This window comes from Episyrphus balteatus, chromosome 1 (assembly GCF_945859705.1).
Source record: "Episyrphus balteatus chromosome 1, idEpiBalt1.1, whole genome shotgun sequence".
Lineage (NCBI taxonomy): Eukaryota > Metazoa > Arthropoda > Insecta > Diptera > Syrphidae > Episyrphus > Episyrphus balteatus.
Genome location: NC_079134.1, coordinates 52,266,212 through 52,288,558, shown reverse-complemented (window position 1 = coordinate 52,288,558; position 22,347 = coordinate 52,266,212). Strand labels below are relative to the sequence as shown.

Here is a 22,347-nt window from a genome sequence, read left to right as displayed (position 1 = left end):
AGCCGTTTGAATTTGTATTTCTCATTCTTATTGCAATGATAGGTAGGTATAGGTACCTACCTATGTTGTAAAAAATTTTTATTGAATTCTTGGGGCTTTCGTTTCTAAGACTTTAATGGCTGAAATATGGCTTTATTATCGACCACGTTCTTTGAGATAAGTATCTGTTTGTACCTATGCACCTGAGAGAGGCTTGACTATATTAAACGATAAGGTGTTTATTGTGTCGGGTACCTGCTTTAAAATGCTGGTTTTTATTTTACCAGTAGTTGTTCACCTATAGGTACGGTGACCATATTTCTGGAAGCGAAACCCGGGACAAATAAAAATTTGTTATATCGGTTTGAAAATATTGATTTTTGAAAATAAAAAAAAAATTAAATAAAAACTGAGTTTTTTTAAAAGGAGTTTTCATAGATACTTCCTTATTCCGTGACCTTTCTTTTTTAAATAAAGTTAATCTTCTTCGTTGGCTATAGGTCTTGTTTTGATTCTATCTTATCTTCTGTGTCACGTGTGCTTACACGCTTCTTCAGGACTAAGAAAAATAGTTTTTCCTTATTTTGATATGAAATTTCTTAAACTATTTTTGGGGAGCATTTTCGTTGAAATCATTTAAGTCGTTTGCGAAATCAGAAATCCGGTAGGCGGTTTAATAATAGGTATTGTAAATAAGTTCTAAAAACGTATGTTTTAATCAAAATCGTGAGAGCTGTTTTCTAACAATTTAATTTTATTTTAAATGATTTGAAATTGTATAATCTTTAATTCAACTTTTAACATGCTTAAAAGTTTTGAAATTTAGCTGGGTTCGTTACTCTTCCATAGTTGTTCATTATTCGAAAAAAAAAAAACTTTTCCAGGTGTAACTTTTCAACCGGACAAACATAATTTGGTAGTAGGTATGTAATTTGCGAAAAATTTTAAAAACTAATAAAGCCTAGCCTATAGGCGAAATGAAAATTTTCAAGGGAATTCTTACCCGTGCTAGAATATTTGAAGACTTTTCAATTTGTCACTCACAAAGAGTTTTTTGACTTTGGCGACTTTCGTTTTGCTTCAGCAGTGTACTAGGCTTAATGCTTTTATCCGAAGAATTAGAAAAACTTTTAATTTTCAACCATTTGAATACAAAAGTCAGAGAATTTGCAAATACGGAAGAATCACGGGACAAATAACAACATACGGGATACTTATGCGTCCCTGGTTTCCTGAATAAAAACCCGGATGAGCTGTAGAAATACGGGACAGTCCCGGGTTAACCAAGACGGATGGTCACCGTACCTATAGGTAGGGAAAGTTTTTTTTTTTGTATCATCTCTTTGTTAGAGTTCTGGATAACATTTTTTATTGCAAGAAAGTTAAGTTGATAAATAATAATTTTTAAATGATTTTTTGTTTAAAATAAACCGCCAAAAAATATAAATTTCAAAATTATGTTTAGTTTGTTGCAGTTTAGATATCATTTGTTTTTACTCCTGATTTGAGCCATCTCTTCTAAATGGAACTAAGTACCTTCATATTTCTAAGGCGGAAATAAGAAGTTTTTGGTTCCACTTTATAAGACCACTTAGAAAATCTGTTGTCTAATATGAAGTATAGGCCGCCATGCTTCCTCCTTTAATGATGTCCCTCAAAATATTTTGCACATTGCATCTAAAACTTTTATAAGTGCGGTGACCATCCGTCTTCTTTTTCAGAGGACGATAGTCCGCTTTTTGGGTTTTATGTTCTCTATACCTAGTATTTAAACAAAGAGAGGACAGTGGATTGTATTTCTTTACCTATCCTTTTTTCTGTCAACATTATTTATGCCCCCAGCTTGACAGCTGGTGGTTGCCAATCAGCGCAGCGCCTGGCACCATGTATGTGTGGGTGTAGAGCATTTGCAGCATTAATTTCCCTCAAACCAAAAATGTCTTTTTATCGACATTAAAAAAGTAGGTATGTACATATATGTCACTTTTTTGACAAAGCACATTTTTAAAATACTCTATACATTATAATGGTAAATTTCTAAACCATTATTGCCATTATTAGCTGAAAAATGAAGGTTCTACACCGTGATTGTGTGTCCAGCTCTCACATACGGTTCACAATTTTCGACAATGTACAGAAAGAGTGAGAATAAGTTAACGACAGCTGAGATGAAGATACAGGAGTTACAAAACTAAATAGAATTATAAGCACGAAGGTGTTAAGAATACCATCTCTCTAAAAATAGAACACAAGTCTGAATTCTGAAGCGTGCGAACATCAAATTTAGTTTTGTTCGTTATTTGTGACAAACACGATCAAAACACTCAAAGGACTCTCCAAAAGCTTCGAGATACAGATTAAACCTTATTTTGCTTTAATTTCATTCCAAATTTTTCTCGTTTACGAAACCAAATTTCTTTCACAAAAAAAAGCAAATTTTATTCAATATTGTTTGCAATTAAATACAAGCCATACCACTACCCCAAAACAATGATATTCCTTTTAAGGGATTCTTTAGTTTCAAAACAAGATAAAAGCTTGTCTATGATCCCATTAACTTAACTGACATTTCCATTCTATTATATTTCTTTCTATTCAAAAAGATATATACAAACATACCAACATACATAATATACGATGATGACTTTAAATAACTTTAATAAAAACTAATGGGCAATATCCTTTCGCTTTGACCCAAATTTGTTCATGAATAAGGAAAAGGTAAAAGTTCTCATTATTGTGCACCTTTTATGTTATTCTGATTTGAAAAATGAACCGGTAATAAAGGAAAATGAGTAAGCAAAACCCAGTGAATAAAAAAGTGTGATTGATAGTTTAGATATCGGAGAAAAAAAAAGAAGAACGAAGAAGATTTTGGGTTGAAATCATTCCCTAACGACTTTATTGGATCAATATTCAATTGAATTGATATTTTGATTCCAGTGTGGGTGTATTTTTCATTTATTTTTTTGGGGTCTCATCAAGAAAATATGTTAATCTTTTCAAAAAAGTTTCTTTTGCAGTCTACGAATGAAATTATTTTGAATTTAAATTATATATAATCAAATAATAATATGTTAACTTACATAAATTAAAAAAAGGATAAACTAAGTCACAAGGATAGAAGTACACAGGACACAGGTCTTAGCTCTCATCTCTTTCACTTAAATTCGTATAATAAGACTAATTTTTTTAAATTTTTCATGCATCTGAAATGAAACATGATGATAATGGAAAATTAAATCTGTTAACGAATTATTTTTATTTTTTAAATTTGTCATTTTTTTTTCAAAGATATACATTTATACACTCCTGCTCAAATTTAACGCACATCATATTTATTTTACAGAAAAGTCCTACTATTACTTTGTCTCACAGTATCGTGGTTATTTTCTCAAATAAGACAGGAGTGAGCTTAAATTGAATGTATGGAATAAAATGTTTGTAGGGAAGATTTGGTGAGGTATGCTGAAGTCTATCTGTCAACCCGCGAACCTTTTAGAGATGAGTCATAAATTTTCATGGAGTAAACTCTGCTTTACAACACCTACGGAGTTAGTGAGCTCTCCTAGACCTACTTTAAGTACCCAAAGATACTTGACTGATATCCTCGAACAGCATGCGGTTCCAATCACCCCTAGATTTGATCCACAGTTCAGTCTGTTGCACGATAATGCATGCTAGAGTGGTTTGAAAAAATCTTCAAAATTAAAATATGCCACCTTGCAATTGACCACATAGATATCCGGATTTAAATTCAATAGAACATGTCTAGGAAATGTTGAAAAAAATGCATTTGCGGCCGAAGTCCACCACAAAGCATTCTTGATCAACAGAAAACTGGAGTAAAAAAAAAGTTACAACAAAACCTTCAAAAGTTAATTCGTGGAATGAACAGATGACTCCAAGTTGTCATATGCGCTAGAGGAGGCAATGCTTAGTATTGAATAAAATTATTGGAAAGAACTGTCACGTGCTTCCATTTTTTAAAATTTTTTTTCTTGAAAAACAAAAATTATTTTAATATCAGTTTTCAGACCTTGAATTGCTAAATTTGGTTCATCTTTTTTTTGGTTTATAATACTGTTGCACTTTAGCATTTTTCTGACTTGCTAAACAATAAGCAAACACAAAAAAATACAACAAATAATTTTAAAGCTATTTTAAATAAGATGCAGGGGTATAACTAAAGATGAAAAAAGTGTGCGTTAATTTTGAGCAGGAGTTTATAAGAACCTTACATTTTTGTTTTGAAGAAGAAATGTTATGGATTTTTATTTTTAAATTTAATGTATAATGTATAACTATTGTCGAAGTTGTGGCATACTAGATTATTTTAATTTTACTAGATTTTTGTTTATAATTTTATAAGAAATAACTTTGACTTGTTCTTATTTTAATTGTTGCTAAATACTAAAATTTTTAAAAAATTCCTAAAAATTATATTTTTTGTTTAATTTTATAAGAAAATAACCAACTTGTTTTTAAACTAAAAAACAAAAAATTGCAACGAAATTCGTTGAATAGTTTTTCAAAAAATTGATGTTTCAAAAAAAAAAAGTTAGGAATATTTTAAAAAAATGTAAAAATTATTTTTGTGATTTTATTTTTTTATTTTGACATTTAAGTTGCTAAAAATTGTAAAATTGTACAAAAATGGGCTACGTTGTGTACGAGAAAGTCAAAATGAGGAAACTCTTCTCGGGCCGCACAGTGGGGAACCTTGTATGGAAGAGTGGAAAAAACTCCGTAAAATCTTAACTACTGGACTGACTTGATAAAATTTTCAGGAATAATAGGCAATTTTAATATAAGCCAAAAATAAAATCTTGAAAAAATTAATTTTTGTGTTTTTTAAGAAATTATTCCCTTTTTTTTGAAAAATCAAATATTTGAAAACCGGACTGTAAATTTTTTTTAAATTTTGGTTTTAGATGTTGATTATGGATTTCTACAAAATGGAATACCTACCAATTTTATTTTTAAACTTTTTTTTTACAAAAAATCATTTATAAAAAATTTGGTAGTTTTCTTAAAAACGGCTCTAACGATTTTGAAATTTTTTTTCTTAAAATGCATCTTAATAAAACAAATGAAATTACATACTTATTTTGTTGGGCAATTTGATTTCAAATGTTGTTTCATTATTTTGAAAAACGATTTTTATGTATTTTTTTGTTTTTGTATACCTATAATAATTACAGTTACTGAATGTCTATATGAAAAGTCCTTAAAATTCTAACAACTTGAACCCTAAGAGCAAGTCCGTGCGACCCAGTCGTGCATTTTATTTTTTTCACATTGAATGTTGTAATTTCACCTTCAAATGGTTCTAGAAAACGAATCCGGATGGTTCCGGATGAGATCTTTGCAGGGAATTCTTGCTTAAAGGCTTCACTTTCCGCTGGAAACAACGAAACCATGGCGGCAAATGGCGGTAGTGCCTTCAATCTTATAAGACTAAAAACAATAGCAAAATTAAAGTGTTTCTTGTTAAAAAACATAACGCATCTTCTTTTTTTGCTCAAATGATGTATCGTATATTTTCATCTCATTAGTAAAAGAATCAGTTAAAAGAGTCAAGATTTGAGTGTGAACGGAACGCATAAAAGTACCCGCATTTTTATCTTTTTTGTTTACTAATTTTCAACTTCGAGTGTCCAATGCCATGTTTTAAATATATTTTATTTGACAAACGGTTATTATTTCTTGGTCTTGCAACTAATTTACTAAAAGAAACCAATATTGAATCCTAAAAATTGTCACTTTCGAATAATAAGGTTTTTCCAAGTTTTCCTCGCCATGAGCCGGTAGCGTTTATAACGTTTTTTTATAACAAAAATAGAACTTTGTTTGTCACAGTACTTTTTTGTATTAAAACTGGCAAGTAAGTACCAATTTTTGTCGGTCCTAAAAAATATTTCAATATTCTATCCAGGGAACTACAAATCTTAAATTTTTCTCCACTATTTAAATTCTGTTAAGATTCTTCTGTATTAATGTTTCACTATCTAATGATTTTGCTTTTTCAGGCAACACATAATCTTGGTCAAATCACGAAAAGAAGCTTTTTTTGACCTTTTCTCTTGAGGGACAAAACATTTATATTTGTTTTTAATTTTTTAAATTTTCTTTTCATCTTCATGCATGTTTCTTCATCTTCCAGAATGTTCATTTCATTCAAATACTATGTATCTACGTCTTTTCGATCTTATTAGGCAGTTTTTGCCAATTTGAAATCTTCAAAACATTGTTCGTAATTCTAAAAAGTGAACAAGTTGACCAAAATCAAAATTATTTGTTTTTAAGGTTTATTAGAAAAGAAAATCCACTGTCCGCAAAATCGTATTATCTATATCTACTTCTGTAATCTGATCATTATTTTGTTTACCCATATTTGAAATTTTGTTGATTAGATATTAATTTTAACATAGGAACATAGAAATCATGGTGAATGTTGCAATTTTAGTTAATTACATCGCCAGGGACTTTGATGATATAGCCTATATTGAAAGCTATAAAATAAATAAATGACTGAATTGAATAGAAAAAAAAAAAACATTATGCAATTTCCACCCAGCATCCAATCTAAGCATGTTTGTATGGATTTAAAAGTTATTAAAAGCAGTTTAATTAAAAACATTAAATTGTAAGCATGTTGGATTAAAGTTTTTAAATTCCATAAACAATTATATAATTACCTACTATTCGTTGACCTAATTTAAATACAAACTTATACATTTACATATATACATATCTTCATAATTATGCATATGACCATAACCGCCAATGATCTGTTTTTGAATACAAGTGGTTATTCAAGTAGAAATTATTAAAAAATACCAAACATCTCTTTTACAGTTTTCAAATTTAATATTGAATTATTTATATTTGTATTTTTTTTTTTTTAACGAATAAAATAAACAAACAAATAAACCTTCAATTCAAACGGAACTCTTCCAAGTATTGAACTACCTACGATAATTTGATGGATTGCGTGTTAAAAAAAGAGGGGGTAAATTTTCTGAATCACATGCAAATGACATCTCTTCATTATGTTTTATAAAATGTGTTGTAATTAACAATCGGATCCGGTGGCATAATTTGTATACATCAATTAAACACTGTCATAAATAAATATTGATGTAGCTCATGCTCGAACCATTTCCGGAGAAAAAAAACTAAACTAGCGTGAAGTCGGAATACAAATCTATGCTGAATAAAAAAAAAGAGAAACATACCATGCTAGCATGAAATATTCATAATTAATTTAAGTACCAAAAATGTAAAAAAAAAAAACAATTAATAAAAAAGTTTTGGAATTTATTGAATTTTATACAACACCGCACGATTATTTTGAAATTTACATATACATATGAATTTAATTGGATCTAAAGTATAGTAATTATTTTGTCCATTTAATATAAATGCCAAAGGGTATAAAAATTGTTATTTACCCTCTATTTAGGATATCGTTTGGTCAATTTGTTATAATAAAACTTGCGTGTGTTGAGTAGTTAACAATATCTATGAAATATTTTGTGTGGCATGTCACCGAAATAAAAACCGTGAAAATACAATAATAGAATATTAAATGTTTTAATTATATTTTTTCGTCAGGATAAGGTAAAAAGTCAACGAGTTTGTTGATATTAATATTCTGTTGCTGTTAGCTGTTGCTTTTACTTTTTTAATATTTTCAAAATATTTCAAAGATTATTCCTTCTTATTTTCGGTCTTGAATGAAATTAAAATTAACACAAAATCTTTTTATTAAAAATGTTAGGTAAATAAGAATTCCGTTTCGCCTTTTTTGACTTACTTGTGTTGTGGGCAAAGGATTTGAGTAATTTTTTCTATAAGTACAAATATTTGAAAAGTACAGCCAATTTACCTATTACAATTTATGCTTAACGCACTTGTTTGTTTTGTTGGTGTAGTGGTGTGGTACCGTTTTAGCAAACAAGAAACAAAGCAATCAAAAGCTAAGAAAAGTCAAGTAGGCCAAGCAAAACCAATTATTGAAATTGATTTTGTATTATGGTGGGACGTAACCATTCAACGGTCGGTCGTTTTGGAATCTAGAATTTTTAACCTCATCAGTGTTCAATCTCATAAATTATCTTATCTGTTTTATCTGACCTGTACTGTGTACTGACTGTATCTAAAATCTAACTCGAATAATTAAATTTAAATACAACAACCAACATCATCGAGGTACCTATGTACTTTAATGGAAGCGCATTTTATTTTTATTTACCAACTTACACCCACTTGTTTACCTGTTTTTGTTTGAATCTTAAAGGTGTAAAACCAATAGGAAAAATAAAAATAAAATAGATACCTACCTATTACGATTTTTACTGGAATCAAAAAAGCAATTCAGACTAAAAATGGCGCCAACATCAATCAATCAAGCATCGAACGGTATCGTCCCTATGACCATGTACCATGACCACGACCACAGCCACGACCACCATCAACACAAACCCAATCAACATAATCAACAATCCCGTTCAGGTTATGAGTTAATGGAAATGTTTATTTTGAAACACAAAACAATTGGTACTAGCCCTAGCGCCGAAATTTCCGCCAAACAGCGGTGGTGCAGCTGTGGTGCGGCGGTCAAGATTTTGTATTTTTAATTCAACTTCTATTTTTACTCGGGTATTGAGAAACAGGGTTTCGGCGAACTTAACACGGTCCATTTAATCCCACAAAATCTCGATTGGGTTCAGGTCGGGAGATGGTGGAGGTGTTTGGATTGGATAACTTTAAGAAAGCTATAGAGTATTCATTCCCTGACAACATGCACATTGTACTTTATGTCGTTGTCCTAGTTAAATCTAAAACTCCTTAAAATACTAATTCAAAAATATTTAAGAGCACATCCGATTTTTTTATAGGAAGTATTTTTATTAAAAATCTTCTAAAACGCTCTAATTTTGAGATAGACGTATAAAACCACTTGCAACTCGAGTTGTTAATACAAACCAAATATCATCGTTTTCCCACAATCCATATAGGAGCAATTAAAAAAAAAAAAAAATTTGCACCGAAAATTTGGAATTCCCCTAAAACCCTCAAATATCAATTCGTTGCCCTAGAAAAATTTAAAACTCCTTAAAACACCATTTCAAACAAATTTTAAAGCACATTCTTTTTTTTTATAGGAAGTCTGAAAATTAAATAATCATTTTTATCAAAAAAAAAAAAACAAAACCGACTTCCATGGATCTAAATAGGGTTTTATGGTTTTTCTAATAGTTCCCATGGCTAAAACTGAACGAAATTGAAAGTTATGAGGTAACAAACATAAAATAATCATTTTTAGCAAAAAACAAAACCGACTTCCATGGTTCAAAACTGGGTTTTATGGTTTTTAAAATAGTTCCTATGGCTAAAAGTGAACGAAATTGAAATGGGACCACACTGCAGCCACCAGCTTCATAATACAAAAGAATTATCAAAATTGGTTCTCTCAGTCCAAAGTTATGCGGTAACAAACATAAAAAAAAAAAAAAAAAAATACAGACGAATTGAATACCTCCTCCTTTTTGGAAGTCGGTAAAAAAAAATACAAACGAATTGAATACCTTCTCCTTTTTGGAAGTCGGTAAAAATCGTCTACAACGCTCAAATTTTTAGATAGACGTATAAAACTACTTGCAATCGTTTTAAAAATTCCCATAAAATATTACGCATACACCACAGTGTATCTACTGAAAATTTCAAAATCCCCAAAATAACTTTTTTCAAAAATACAAAAAAAAATCATCGTTTGCCCTAAAATTCTTAAAAATTACTTTTTTTTTAAATTCAAGTTTCTATCGTTTGTTCACCTCGAGTTGAGTTCTTTATGTATACTAAAAATAGTCGTTGATTTTTCAGTAAAAAATTTGTTTTTTTTTTAAATATCATCTAGACGTGGTGGAAAAACGGCGGTTTTTGGTATACGTAAAGAACGGACAAACAACAAAAATTCGAATTTTTGGCAAAATGAAATTTTTGGAGATTTGATGGGATTTTGAATATTTCAGTACAATTTTTTTTTTTATATCTCCTAAACGTAGGGTGGACAAACGACGATTTTTAGTGTACTTACGTAAAGAACTCAAGGCGGACAAACGACAGAAATTTGAATTAAAAAAAAGTATTTTTTTAGGATTTTAGGGGACTTTGAATTTTTCAGTACAAAATTTGTATTCAACCTCCTAAACCTAGGGTGGACAATCGATGATTTTTGGTTTGTATCCATATCTCGAGGTGGACAAACGATAGCAATTTGAATTTTTGAAAAAAAATTGATCTTTGGGGGTTTTAAATTTTTTCAGTGCAAAATTTGTTTTTTGAATTGCTCTTAAACGGAGCAGAGGGTGGAAAAATGATAATATTTGGTTAAAAAATTTTGAGGTCGCAGTTTTGGCTTCACGGAGCTCTGCTCTTTAGCTGTGTGAATTGCGATAAATTATTAATTTGTCTAATAAATCAATCCAGAACACAGATATTAAGTTCACACTCCAACACAAATACATTACAAAAGAATTTTAGGTAATTCAAGAAAAAATAAAACCAATAAAACCTTATGACAATGAAGTTAAATAACAGCGAAAATTCTTACATCTACAAAACTATTTCTTTCAGAGCTTATATTTAGATATTACAGATGGTAGGGATTGCATTCAATGTTTAACGGTAAAAATATATGAGGAAGGTGCGTTCAAAGGAGGTACTTTACTTACTTTACCTCCACATATTCTTTCACTGTAAAGCTAAACACCTGCTGTGCGTTTTCACTCATGGTAATTCAACAAAATCCTTCTTTCAAAAAAATTTAAAGATATTTTATTTAAAATTCAAATAATATTGCATATTTTGTTCAACGTTGAATATCGAAGAAAGAAGAACATTCAACGAGTCAAAAAAGCATATTTTTTTCATCATCATCTTCAACTTAAATTGTGGCAGTAAGGTTGATGATGATACGACAACAACACAATGCGTACACTCGCTACAGGAGGAGAGTCTATATGTCATTAAAGCGGAGGTATTGCTATTAAGCACAAACCTCCTGAATATCCTTCAAAGGAAGATATAAGAACGTGCCGATGATGGTGGCTCCATGATACCCCCGATCAATGATGGCAGGTACTTACGTGTCTTATTATTTACTTATATTTTTTTTTCTCCGTGTCGTTTTTATTGATACCATGAGCGGTGGCATTATGGGATTTGATTTTCTTTTTTTTTACGAGGAAAACTTTGAGGATATCCCAACATACACACACATAAGGATTTACCCAAGCTAAAAGGATGTAAAAAATACATCAGGTTATATGTTTACCAAACCTAGAAGAAAAAAAAGAAGGAACACAGAATAGAGCATTAGAAGATATAAATCATAAATCAATAAATTTTATTTATCCAAAATGATTTGTATGTAAATTTTTATTCACACACAAGGACACTTAAACAGGATTCATAGAAATGATTTTTGGCTTTATGATGATGATGGGAAGAATATTTGCATGTTTAATGAAAGTTTCGAATAAATCTAGTACTTGCCATGATATTAAATTGAATTCATTCCATAAGATATAAATAAGAAAGCCTGCTTTGGTATTGTATTGTATTGTATTTTATATTTATATAGGTATTCATGAAGTCCTGTGAAATGTATTACTTTGCTTGCTTTGTAAATTCAATGAATATTGTTTGCCTGTTGTGTGCTCTTATAACAAATTAAATAAAGTTAGCAAAAAGGAAAGAGTATGTTGTAGAAAAAGAAGACACAGACGAAGAAGACGATGTCAAAAATATAATCAATGAATAAGGATAGATGGATGGAAGGGAATGAAATGGAAGGAATTATTTCCTTTAAGATCTCTTTGGACACGATAATCCTGAAAGAAGATGAACTATAAAATACATATAAGATATAGCTGAACAAACTTACATATACTAAATTGAAGGAAAACCCCGTAGAAAATCACAAAGGTAAATAAAGGTTCGTATAAGATGTATTACAATGTCCAAGGAATCTTCAAAATTGGACAAAGAAAACCATTCTCTTTTGTTTGGTAGGAAAAAAGAAAAAAAAAAAATACTAGCAAATGGGTTTTTGGTGTTTGATGTTATTTTCAAACTAAAACCAATTGCAAGGTATACATTTGTATATATATTCGTATATAATAAATAAATTTAGTCTCTAGAAAATATTTAATCAAGCAAAATATTTCATTGAAAACAAATAGATTTTTGATGAAAAGATGATACAATGGTATGTGCGAAAGATATGAATTTCATGACTTCAATAGAATTACATATTGAGAAAATATAAAAGAATTTTTTTATAAAAGCAATTTTTTCTTCTTAAATACCATTATAATTGGAATTTCTTTTGAGGAAATGGAACTTAAATTCAAAGCAATAATTAAAGTATATAAAATTGAAAAGTTTTCAAAAGAGTTTTTGTGTTTCTTTTTTTAGGGAATATTTCCTTTAAAATACCTACATTCCTTTTACCTCTTTGAAACATTGTTAGAGAAGCTCTATAAAGTGAATAAAATGTAATGACAAGACAGTTTTTGTAGAATGATAGTTAAAGTCAAGAGTATGGTTTTTTGTTTGAAGACAGATAATGCATGATAGACCCTTTCAATACTGCATCCAAAATAAGCTGACGTCACAACTTTTTTCAGATCTCCTGCATTTGACTCCTCATTGACTGAACTAAAATAGCTACCTATGTAACTTCGCTGAACAGACTTAACCTCTTTTAGAAAATAAATGTTTCAATTATCAATATCATATTTAAACACAAATATTCCTACAATGGCATTTGACCCAGTCGGGCATACTATTTCAATTTTAATACAGCTTGATTTAATGATCCGTTGTTTTGTGTGAAGGTATGTTTATTGTATGATGATGATGATAAAGTAAATTAGGATAAATAACGCCAACAATAAGCATAATACATACAATGTTTGTAGATTCAATCAAATTTGTATAATCTCTGATTGTTTGTATTTAATTCTAACCAATTACATATTTGAAAGCATATGTTCGTTATTGAAATTAGATTTTGGTTATTGTTTATTTTAAATTAAGCCATGAGAGTATTAATATAGTTCAATATTTAAATTTCTATATGAATAAACTGTGGAATGGGGATATTTTACTTTAAATACACATTTGGCATGGTTCGATTTATTTACATATGTAAGGTATTTGTATCTCACATAAGTATGGAAAACTTTTTGACGTGATAACGTCTTATAAATCGATGAACCATGGCAGCCACCACGAAAAAGTGACGCCACTTTCTCCCGTTCCACTCGAAATTTTTCGCAGTGCGGCAAAAACTATTAGAGATACAAAATTCTTCTATAGCTTATTTAAAAGATATCAACCTTAAGTCGAATACGAATGAAGGAATTTTAAAAATTTCGTCATTTAATACGGTAAATAGGGGTAAAACAAAATTAAAAAAGTGACTATTTTCTAAACGCGACGTTGTAGAAAGCTGATTTTTTTTTTAATCGATAGATAAATTTATTGATAGGCTAAAAAATTTCAAAACCAAGTTATAAATGGTTTTTTAAAACTAAAACATGAGGTAGACCTTTGACAAAGTAATGATTATAGGTAGGGGAAATCTGACAATTTTAAAAACGTCATTCAAAAGATAATAAAAACAAAAGTTAGGGGTCTGATACAGATTTTTTTTTAAGTCTCTGCGTTTCGAAATATGAATTTTTGAAAAACATCTACTTTGTTTTTATTATTTTTGGGTAAGTTTTTATTTTTGTAAATTTTTCGTAGCGTTCAAACTTAATAGAACATGTAGTCAATAAGCGTGTGAATAAATGCGTAAAAAATATTTTATATTGTATTTTAATATGATTTTTGACTGAATAACTGGAAAAACAATTTTTTTCTGTCCCAAGTTTTTCGACCGTTTTAAACCGTTTTTTATTTTTATCTTTTTTTGTTCAACACATAAATGAATGAAATTTATATAGTAGGTAGATAATAAACTATATCTGTGCAAAATTTCAATCAATTTTTTATTCACAATTTTGAGATAACGGTAAAATATTGTTCTGTTTTTTAACAGGTTTTTTCTTTTGATCTAGAGTAGATACAAATTTAATATTACTTTATTGAGCATGCTGATAAAATTACCTTTCATTTGATATATCACACATAATGGTACATTTACTATAAGCTACACAAAGTTTAATTAAAAAACTTCAGAAATACCTCAAAACACATGTGGAGATCTGTTGGACATGATCAGCTACCATTGTGGGAAGTTCCGAATTCTCTGTTTGAAATTTCGACATGGTTGGCTTTACAAAATTCTAACTTTTTTTGTAGATATCGTAGAAATATGATTTAAGCGTCATATGAAAGGTGAAATAATGAAATTTAATATAGGTTGTGATAGGAAAAAAATATTTTAATGGCGTGAGAAAATTGGGTTCAAAAAATTCTAGCTCTTTTTAAAGATGTCGCACAGACATGATCGATATAAATATTTTGAGCTGAAATAATAGGCTTTCAGATGGTTTAAAATTATAGGTTGTTACTTAAAAAAATGGATTTTTGGGTGATGGAAGTGATTTTTTTGTTAGCAAAAGCACACAGCCTGTTTTCTTATGATGTTATCACGTAAAATTATCGTCCGTAAACCGACTTTACAGACAACCACTTTTTTATCTTGTTACATAATTGTGATAAAGCATGTCAATTTCGGATTCACGACGTTTACCTTGTTCTTAAATAAAAAAATAATCCCTATGTCGATATTTAATGCACGTCTCCAGCCAACAGCTATAACTCAGGACTCAGAAGTTAGGACCTTAATTTGTCAATTTGATGAAAGTGAGAACTAACCCACATAAAATAGAACTTTTTCATTGATTGCTGTGCTAACTACACACATTAACACAATAACAAAAGAACAACAAACAAACATTAAGGAATAGACTCAAATTGTCACAAATATTTAGTGACAAATTAAAGACAAATCTGTGACAATTTATCCACCTAAACTCTTATCGATTGGTGCTTGAGAAACTTCGTGATTGTAAACGAAAAAAAAAAAGTTCTCTTTGTAGTAGGTTTGTTATTGGCTTCAGTATTGGTATGATATGCTAAGAGGTTTGAAAAAGATTGCCAGCACACAAAGAAATTGAATCATGCATTTTTTCAGGAAAGTAATAGTCTAAGAGCCGGCAGCAGATTTCTTGCATGAGAGGTAACCGATTTATATTAATACATCACAACAAGGTCCATCTATAACGATGACAAACATGTTAGCCTGCCAGCTTATTTATATTGGCGCCGATTCTAAGAAAAAGTCCAATAACAGTTCGGTTTTTTAAATGATGATTGTACTAAAGTTCCCTGATACCAAAATACTTGATTCAAGAGAGCTTTCCTGTTGACTTCTGTTCGAAAAATGTTATGGAAACGTAAAATATCAGGAGAATTTAATTTGCATATTGTGGACAGACAAATTCGTTTAAGCTTTCATAAATTATATTTTTGGGATATGATATCGCGGATGCATGGCCTACTGTTGAGCCAGCAATATTTTTGATACAATTTTCATTTGAAAACACTGCACGGTTATTGCACTTTTTCTCAGAATCGGCGCCGATGCAAGCCGACAGTCTTACATGTTTGTTATCTTTATAAATGGACCTCCTTTTTTATACATATAAATGGGTTGCCGCTTACGCAAGAAATCTGCTGCCAGCTCTCGGTCAAAAACATACCTTGTATGCATTTCTGGACTGTTTATGTTTAAGTTCCTTAAAAACCGTGTAATTTAAAAAAAAGCGAATGCATACAAAATAGGAACAGCACCACGTAACAAATGTTCCTAGTAAGGAAATGTCACCTCAGTTTTTTTTTAAGGTTTTTGCAAAATATTTTGCGCTTTTGGCCACAGCTCACTTACCTAAATTTCTGTTAAATTCACTTATTTGTATGTATGTTAGACTGGGCCAAAAAAATAAAATATTTTTTTTTTTGAAAGTTACTTCGAAAATCTTGTTCAGGATGATGAAAAAAAAATTTGGTGAAAATTTGAGCCGTTAAAAAAATTTTAAGAGGTCTATCATCGGTGTTTTTTATTTTTATACATGATAATGATGTTTTACAACAGAACTGCTAGACGATCAAAGTAAAAAAAATTTCTGTTAATTTTTTCTTATATAGAATTAAATTTCCTACAAAAAAGATCTAATTGAAAATTTTCGTCAGACGAGCCGTATTCGAGTATTAAGCTTTTTAAATCGAAGTGTTTTTTCAATTTGCGTGCTTCACTTTGGAATTTTGTGATGAGCAAATAAGTGAATAGAAAAATAAAACCTCGACAGATTCTTATAGGAAAAACTTCGATTTAAAAAGCTTAATTACTCGAATACGGCTCGTCTGACGAAAATTTTCAATTAGATCTTTTTTGTAGGAAATTTAATTCTATATAAGAAGAGATTAAGATTAAGATTAGGGTGAGAGGTGGGAATAATTCGCCTTATCACTGCGGCCTCTGATGGGCCTATTGTGATGTCCTCTTTCTAGAGTTCACGTAGAAATCCTGAGTTTAGAAAACTTAGTATGTTTTTGGGTGAACTAGCGGCAATGTTTTCCGCTTCGAGATAATACCCTCCGAGGTGACGTCGACGTGTATTAATTAAGCAATTACAGTGACACAATATGTGTTCTGCTGTTTCTTCGTCTTCGTTACACATTCTGCAGGTATCGTCTTGTGTAATGCCCATGGTCTTGAGATGTTTTTTTAATGAGCAGTGTCCAGTAAGGAAGCCTGTGGTTATGCGAATCTGACTCCTGGTGAGTGTGAGGAGTTGTTTCGTTCTGGCGTGGGAGATGTTTGGTATAAATTTTTTGGCTTGTCTGTTACCTTCCGTATGCGTCCAGTAATGATTAGCCATATCTCTTAGCCATTTATTGATGTAATGTTTTGCAGTGCTTGTTGGTATGCCACAGAATGGTCTTGGCATCATGAATGTAGATGCGGAACCTTTTCTGGCTAGTGTGTCTGCTATTTCATTCCCAACGTGACCGCTGTGACCAGGTATCCAAATGAGTTGAACTCTGTTTGTACTGGCAAGCTGGTGTAGAAGTTGTATACAGTCCCATACCAGCTTTGAGGTGACTTCACTGCTCCTAAGAGCTTGGAGTGCGGCCTTGCTGTCAGAGAGAATATAAATTTTTTTGTTTATTACAGCTCTGTTTAAGTTTTCTCTGAGGCAGAGTTCAATTGCGAATATCTCTGCTTGGAATACGGAATTGAAGCTGTCCATGCTCTGGTGCAGATAAGTTTTGGTGTTCATTCCGAATACTCCGGCCCCAACACCTTCATTTGTTTTGGAGCCATCTGTGTACCATACATGAGACTCGCTATTGAAGATGGGTCTGTTCTGTTCCCATTCACGTCGTGAGGGGAATGTGACCTTATAGTTTTGGGTGAAGTTATATCTTGGGAGACAATTGTCTACTAGAGATATTTTAAGTAATTCTTCCCTATTTAATTCAGTGAGAATATCAGAGTGGATTATCTTGGAATTAGAGTTATCTTCTGCGATGAGCCTGTAGCCGTTGACCATGGCTTCTTTCTTTAGTAGGAGATGGAGTGGTGGTAGATCTGTGATAACTTCTAACGCTGCTGTGGGGGCTGTTCTCATTGCTCCTGTAATATTTATACAAGCTAGTCTTTGTAGTTTATTGAGCTTGGCTTGTACTGTTTTTTGTTTTGTTTTATGCCACCAGACCGGTGCAGCGTATGTTATAATTGGTCTGGCAATGGCTGTATAGAGCCAGCGAGAGATTTTGGGGTTGGCACCCCAGTTTTTACCAGTTAGACATTTGCTGGTCCATAAGGCAGTCCTTGCTTTGTCAATGGTTTTCTGTATATGAGAGTTCCAGTTGAGTTTTTCGTCTAGGGTAACCCCCAGATATTTAACTTCCTTTGAGAATTCTATCGCTTCACCGAAAAGAGTAGGCCTTATAAGTTTGTGTTTATTTCTTTTTCTGGTGAAGGCGACTATGGTACTTTTTTTAGGGTTGACATTAAGTCCAACTTTTAGGCACCAGTTTGCGACTATATTGAGTGCTCTTTGTAGAAGATTCGAGATCGTGTCTTCGAATTTACCTTTAATGAGGATCACAATGTCGTCAGCATAGCCCTGAACATAAAATCCAGCATTGCTAAGTATGACAATCAGTTCATTAACTACAGTGGACCACAGAAGTGGGGAGAGAACCCCGCCTTGAGGGCATCCTTTTGTAGCTGTGATTCTGATTTTGTCTATATAAGAAAAAATGAACAGAAATTTTTTTTACTTTGATCGTCTAGCAGTTCTGTTGTAAAACATCATATCATGTATAAAAATAAAAAACACCGATGATAGACCTCTTAAAATTTTTTTTAACGGCTCAAATTTTCACCAAATTTTTTTTTCATCATCCTGAACAAGATTTTCGAAGTAACTTTCAAAAAAAAAAATATTTTATTTTTTTGGCCCAGTCTAATGTATGTGAGTGTAAACAGAACAAAATTCATTTTCATCCATTAAATTCCATTATGGCGGTGTTTTATTTTTGAGGTTTCAGGAGTTTACTTTTCGTTGAATTTCAACGTTAGGTCCCGATATAAAAATATATCTGAAAATACGATTCACATTGAAATGCAAAATATCTTAATTCCTTGGAATGGCCGAATTTAATTCAAATTCTTGCACTCTCCATGATTCATTAGGCAGTCACATTTTTTTCTGACCGAAACTTTTCGAACGAAGTCGGATTTAGAAACAGATTGTCGGATCGGGACATATATCGGGACAAGATCCAAATGTCGGGATTGTCCCGTTGAAATCGGGACGCAGCCCTATTTGTTATTGAACTTGCATCAAATGCGTTTATCTCCGAAAAATTCTGAACAGAAAACTTTCGTCCAATTTAAAAAGAAAGTATATTGAGTTGTATTAAAAAGTGAAAACTAAACGAAGTTCAACAACATACAAACCTGCTGAAACCTACTTCAAACGTGAAGCCTAGTACGCAGAGCTAAATTTTAGCTTCCATACAAATTTTTCTTAGAAATTTGGCCGAGCTTAAATTTAACTAAGAATTTCAGCAAAGTTGTGCGCAGTTTCATTCTCTAACTAATATTTATATATTTTATATGAATGATTAAATTACAAACAAAGGGTGGGTCAATAAGTCCCTGAAAAATAAAAGAAAGAATGGTCATTTCAGAAAAAAAAACTTTTAATTTCTCAACATAGTATTCTTTCAGATCTATGTGCGTGCTTCCACTATTTTTATTCCTTCCAAAAAATGACCGAATAACGGGAAAACAAGTTTTTTTGTCCCAAGTTTTTTGACCGTTTTTAAAGTTTTTTATTTGTATCTTTTTTTCTTCAAGAAATAAATGAATGAAATTTATACTTAAGATATATGTAAACAAAGTGAAAAAATAATGAAAATTATTTTTATTTTTAAGCGGAGTGATTGAATATAATTCAATTAAAAAGTTGTGATTTTTATAAGTGTCTGTATTCATGGACCAAAATTTTGCGTCTTAGTAAGGGTATGACAGCATCTAACTGATGAGCCCACTGTCATACCTGGGCGAAACGCATATGGAGTTGAGGTCACTTTAACTTAAGATATATGTATAATAGGCAGGACTATATTTGTGCAAAATTTCAATCAATTTTGTAGTCGCAATTTTGAGATAACGGCAAAATAAAGTCCTATTTTTTAACACGTCTTTTCTTTTGAACAGATACAAATTTAATTTAACTTTATTAAGCTTGTTTATAATATTTCCTTTCATTTGATATTTCACACATAACGGTACATCAAATATAAGCTACGCAATGTTAAATTAAAAAACTTCAGAAATACCTCAAAACACCTGCGAAGATATGTGGCCCATGACCAGCCACCAGTGTGGGAGTACAGTATTCTCAGTTTGAAATTTCGACATGGTTGGCTTAAAAAAATTCTATCTTTTTTGTAGGCATTGAAAAATATGATTGAAGCGTCATATTAAAATAGAAATAATAAGCTTTCTCATGATATAAAATTTAATATAGGTTGTATTCTTGGTATAATTTGTGATAGCTTACTTAGGTAGGTGGTCGGTGACGTTTGACCTAATCCTTATGCAACTGTAGGCACGCTTGCGATTGCTCTGACTATAGCTCGACGGAGGGGTAGGATCTTGTTGCATTGTTCCTAAGCACACATGATTATCGTGCCTTTTTAATTAGAAGGGGAAAGGGAATTGAAATGCGGTTTAATGGAAAAAAAGGGGAATATGGGAAAATTGGAAAGGAGTGAAACACACACTGACACGGTTTCAGATGGTATGAAACCTATGGTATACCCTCCCCTATGTATCTTTCAGATACACCTTTGACTATCTGTACCAGAACCTAAGATAGTCCCTTTAATTTATACAACCTCACAACTTACTAAATCATATTCTTAAATGGCTTGGACAGCTTTTAGTTTAAAAAGAAATTCATTTTTGTTTTATTTTACAGTTCATTCAAAAAAGAACTTTTTATTCATTTCTTTTAACGTTTAAAATTAAACAGGACTTGATATTGAAAGCTCATAGATTATTTTAATTTAAAATCAAATAATTGCAATTTAAAGATATATTTGGATTTATCTGAATATAAATATATATCTGTGTTTAATCTTAAGTTGTTTTAATTAATTATTCGTTTTATTCAAATTTTAGTTCAATTTAGGGGTTTAATGAAATAATATTCATACAAATAGATATAAGTAAAAAAATTCAACAAAATTGCTAAAGAAATATAAATTTTGTACAAATGGGTACTTACAGCTTAATCCTCGGCGTTGCGACGAAATTTGTGGCCACAAGTTTCCCTCGCTGAGCTTCGAGTGTTGGGTTATGTTTGTTTGCCAACTTAGTCAAATATTTTTAATGGTTTTAAAAATTCCTGTAGCAATTTTACTTTCACCTTTATATACTTTCTACTTTTATAATTTTAGGTTATTTTTTTCTTTTTTTTTTTTGTTTGATTAGGTATTGATTAATTTTATAAGTTTAAGTTTAAACACAAAATTTAATATATTTAATTAGACCTTTTAGCAAATTTTTATGTAGTTTTTAATTTCTTTTGATTTAGGTTAAAAAAAAATAAAATGCTTTAATCGTAAGCTTGGTTTGAATTGCCAGGGAATTGTTAGTTATTTTTTTGGCTGCCGCTTAACCTCAACTAAGCTTAAAAATCACGTGAAAGAATCACGAGCTTGATGATTTCGATTTATGTATGTATATAATTTGTCTCTCTTCAATTTGGCGTTTTCCTTTGAAGCTTTTTTCTTATTTTGCAATAGCTGGGATTTACTGATAAAGTTGGGTATCGGGGATAAATCTGGGGATCCGCGGACGTAAAATCTTACTCTTAAGAGTTTTTTATGACTATATACGTCCGCAGTGATCTGTGGGCGTATTTTTATTAAATCAAGATTCTATAAAAATAATCTTTTTATTTTCTTACCTAATTTTAGTGTTTGTTAACACGTAACAATTAACAAAATAATGTAAATTAAGTTTTTTCGTAATTCAATAAAACTTTTATACTTTTCATAATCTAATTTAATTTTGTAGTAAATTCACTTTTAATTAAACTTTTAAACTTAAAGTGTTGAATTTACTTTTATGAGGCGACTTCTGCTCGGGATGAGAGTTAAGATGGAAAAAGACTTATTTGAGGGAATCAGGTTTTAAGATGGGTTGATTTCCGTCTTAAAAGCATTGATATTTCGATACTCGAATGACGTTTACTTTTCGAATATAGATCTCTGTCTACACTAGATCTTTTTTTATTTTTCTATGTTTTTCTTAGTAAAGGTGTACATTACAAATTATTTTGTAAGCTATGCATATAAAAAATTGATATCTCAAGTAGTACAAAAGTCTAAAATACACCAAAATATTTAGAGTATTTTTTGCACTTTCGTGATATGCATTTTGAATATAAAAAATATACCATTTTCTCGTATATAATAAACTCCGCTGGTTAAAAAATTAAACCGATTTTGGTATATAAATAGAGCTAGTGGTGTAAAAAATGAACTGGTTTTTGGTGAAAAATTATTCCTTTGAAATTGAAAAATACACAATAAATCTATGGATAAAATACACCATTTAAATTATTCTGATTTATAATTTGAACCAATGTTTATTTTTTAACCTTAAATAGTTTGATGAATTAAAATGTACACTATTTCTTATGAAAAAAATGACAATAAATTATTCTCTATCACAATACAATTAAC

At 30.6% G+C, this 22,347-nt stretch overlaps 1 protein-coding gene across 1 annotated transcript in view; it reads left to right on the top strand.

The window, feature by feature from the left end:
• LOC129905632 (toll-like receptor Tollo) overlaps positions 1-22,347 on the top strand; it is a 234,054-nt gene that overhangs the window by 1,571 nt on the left and 210,136 nt on the right. The gene's annotated exons all lie outside the window — the stretch shown is intronic.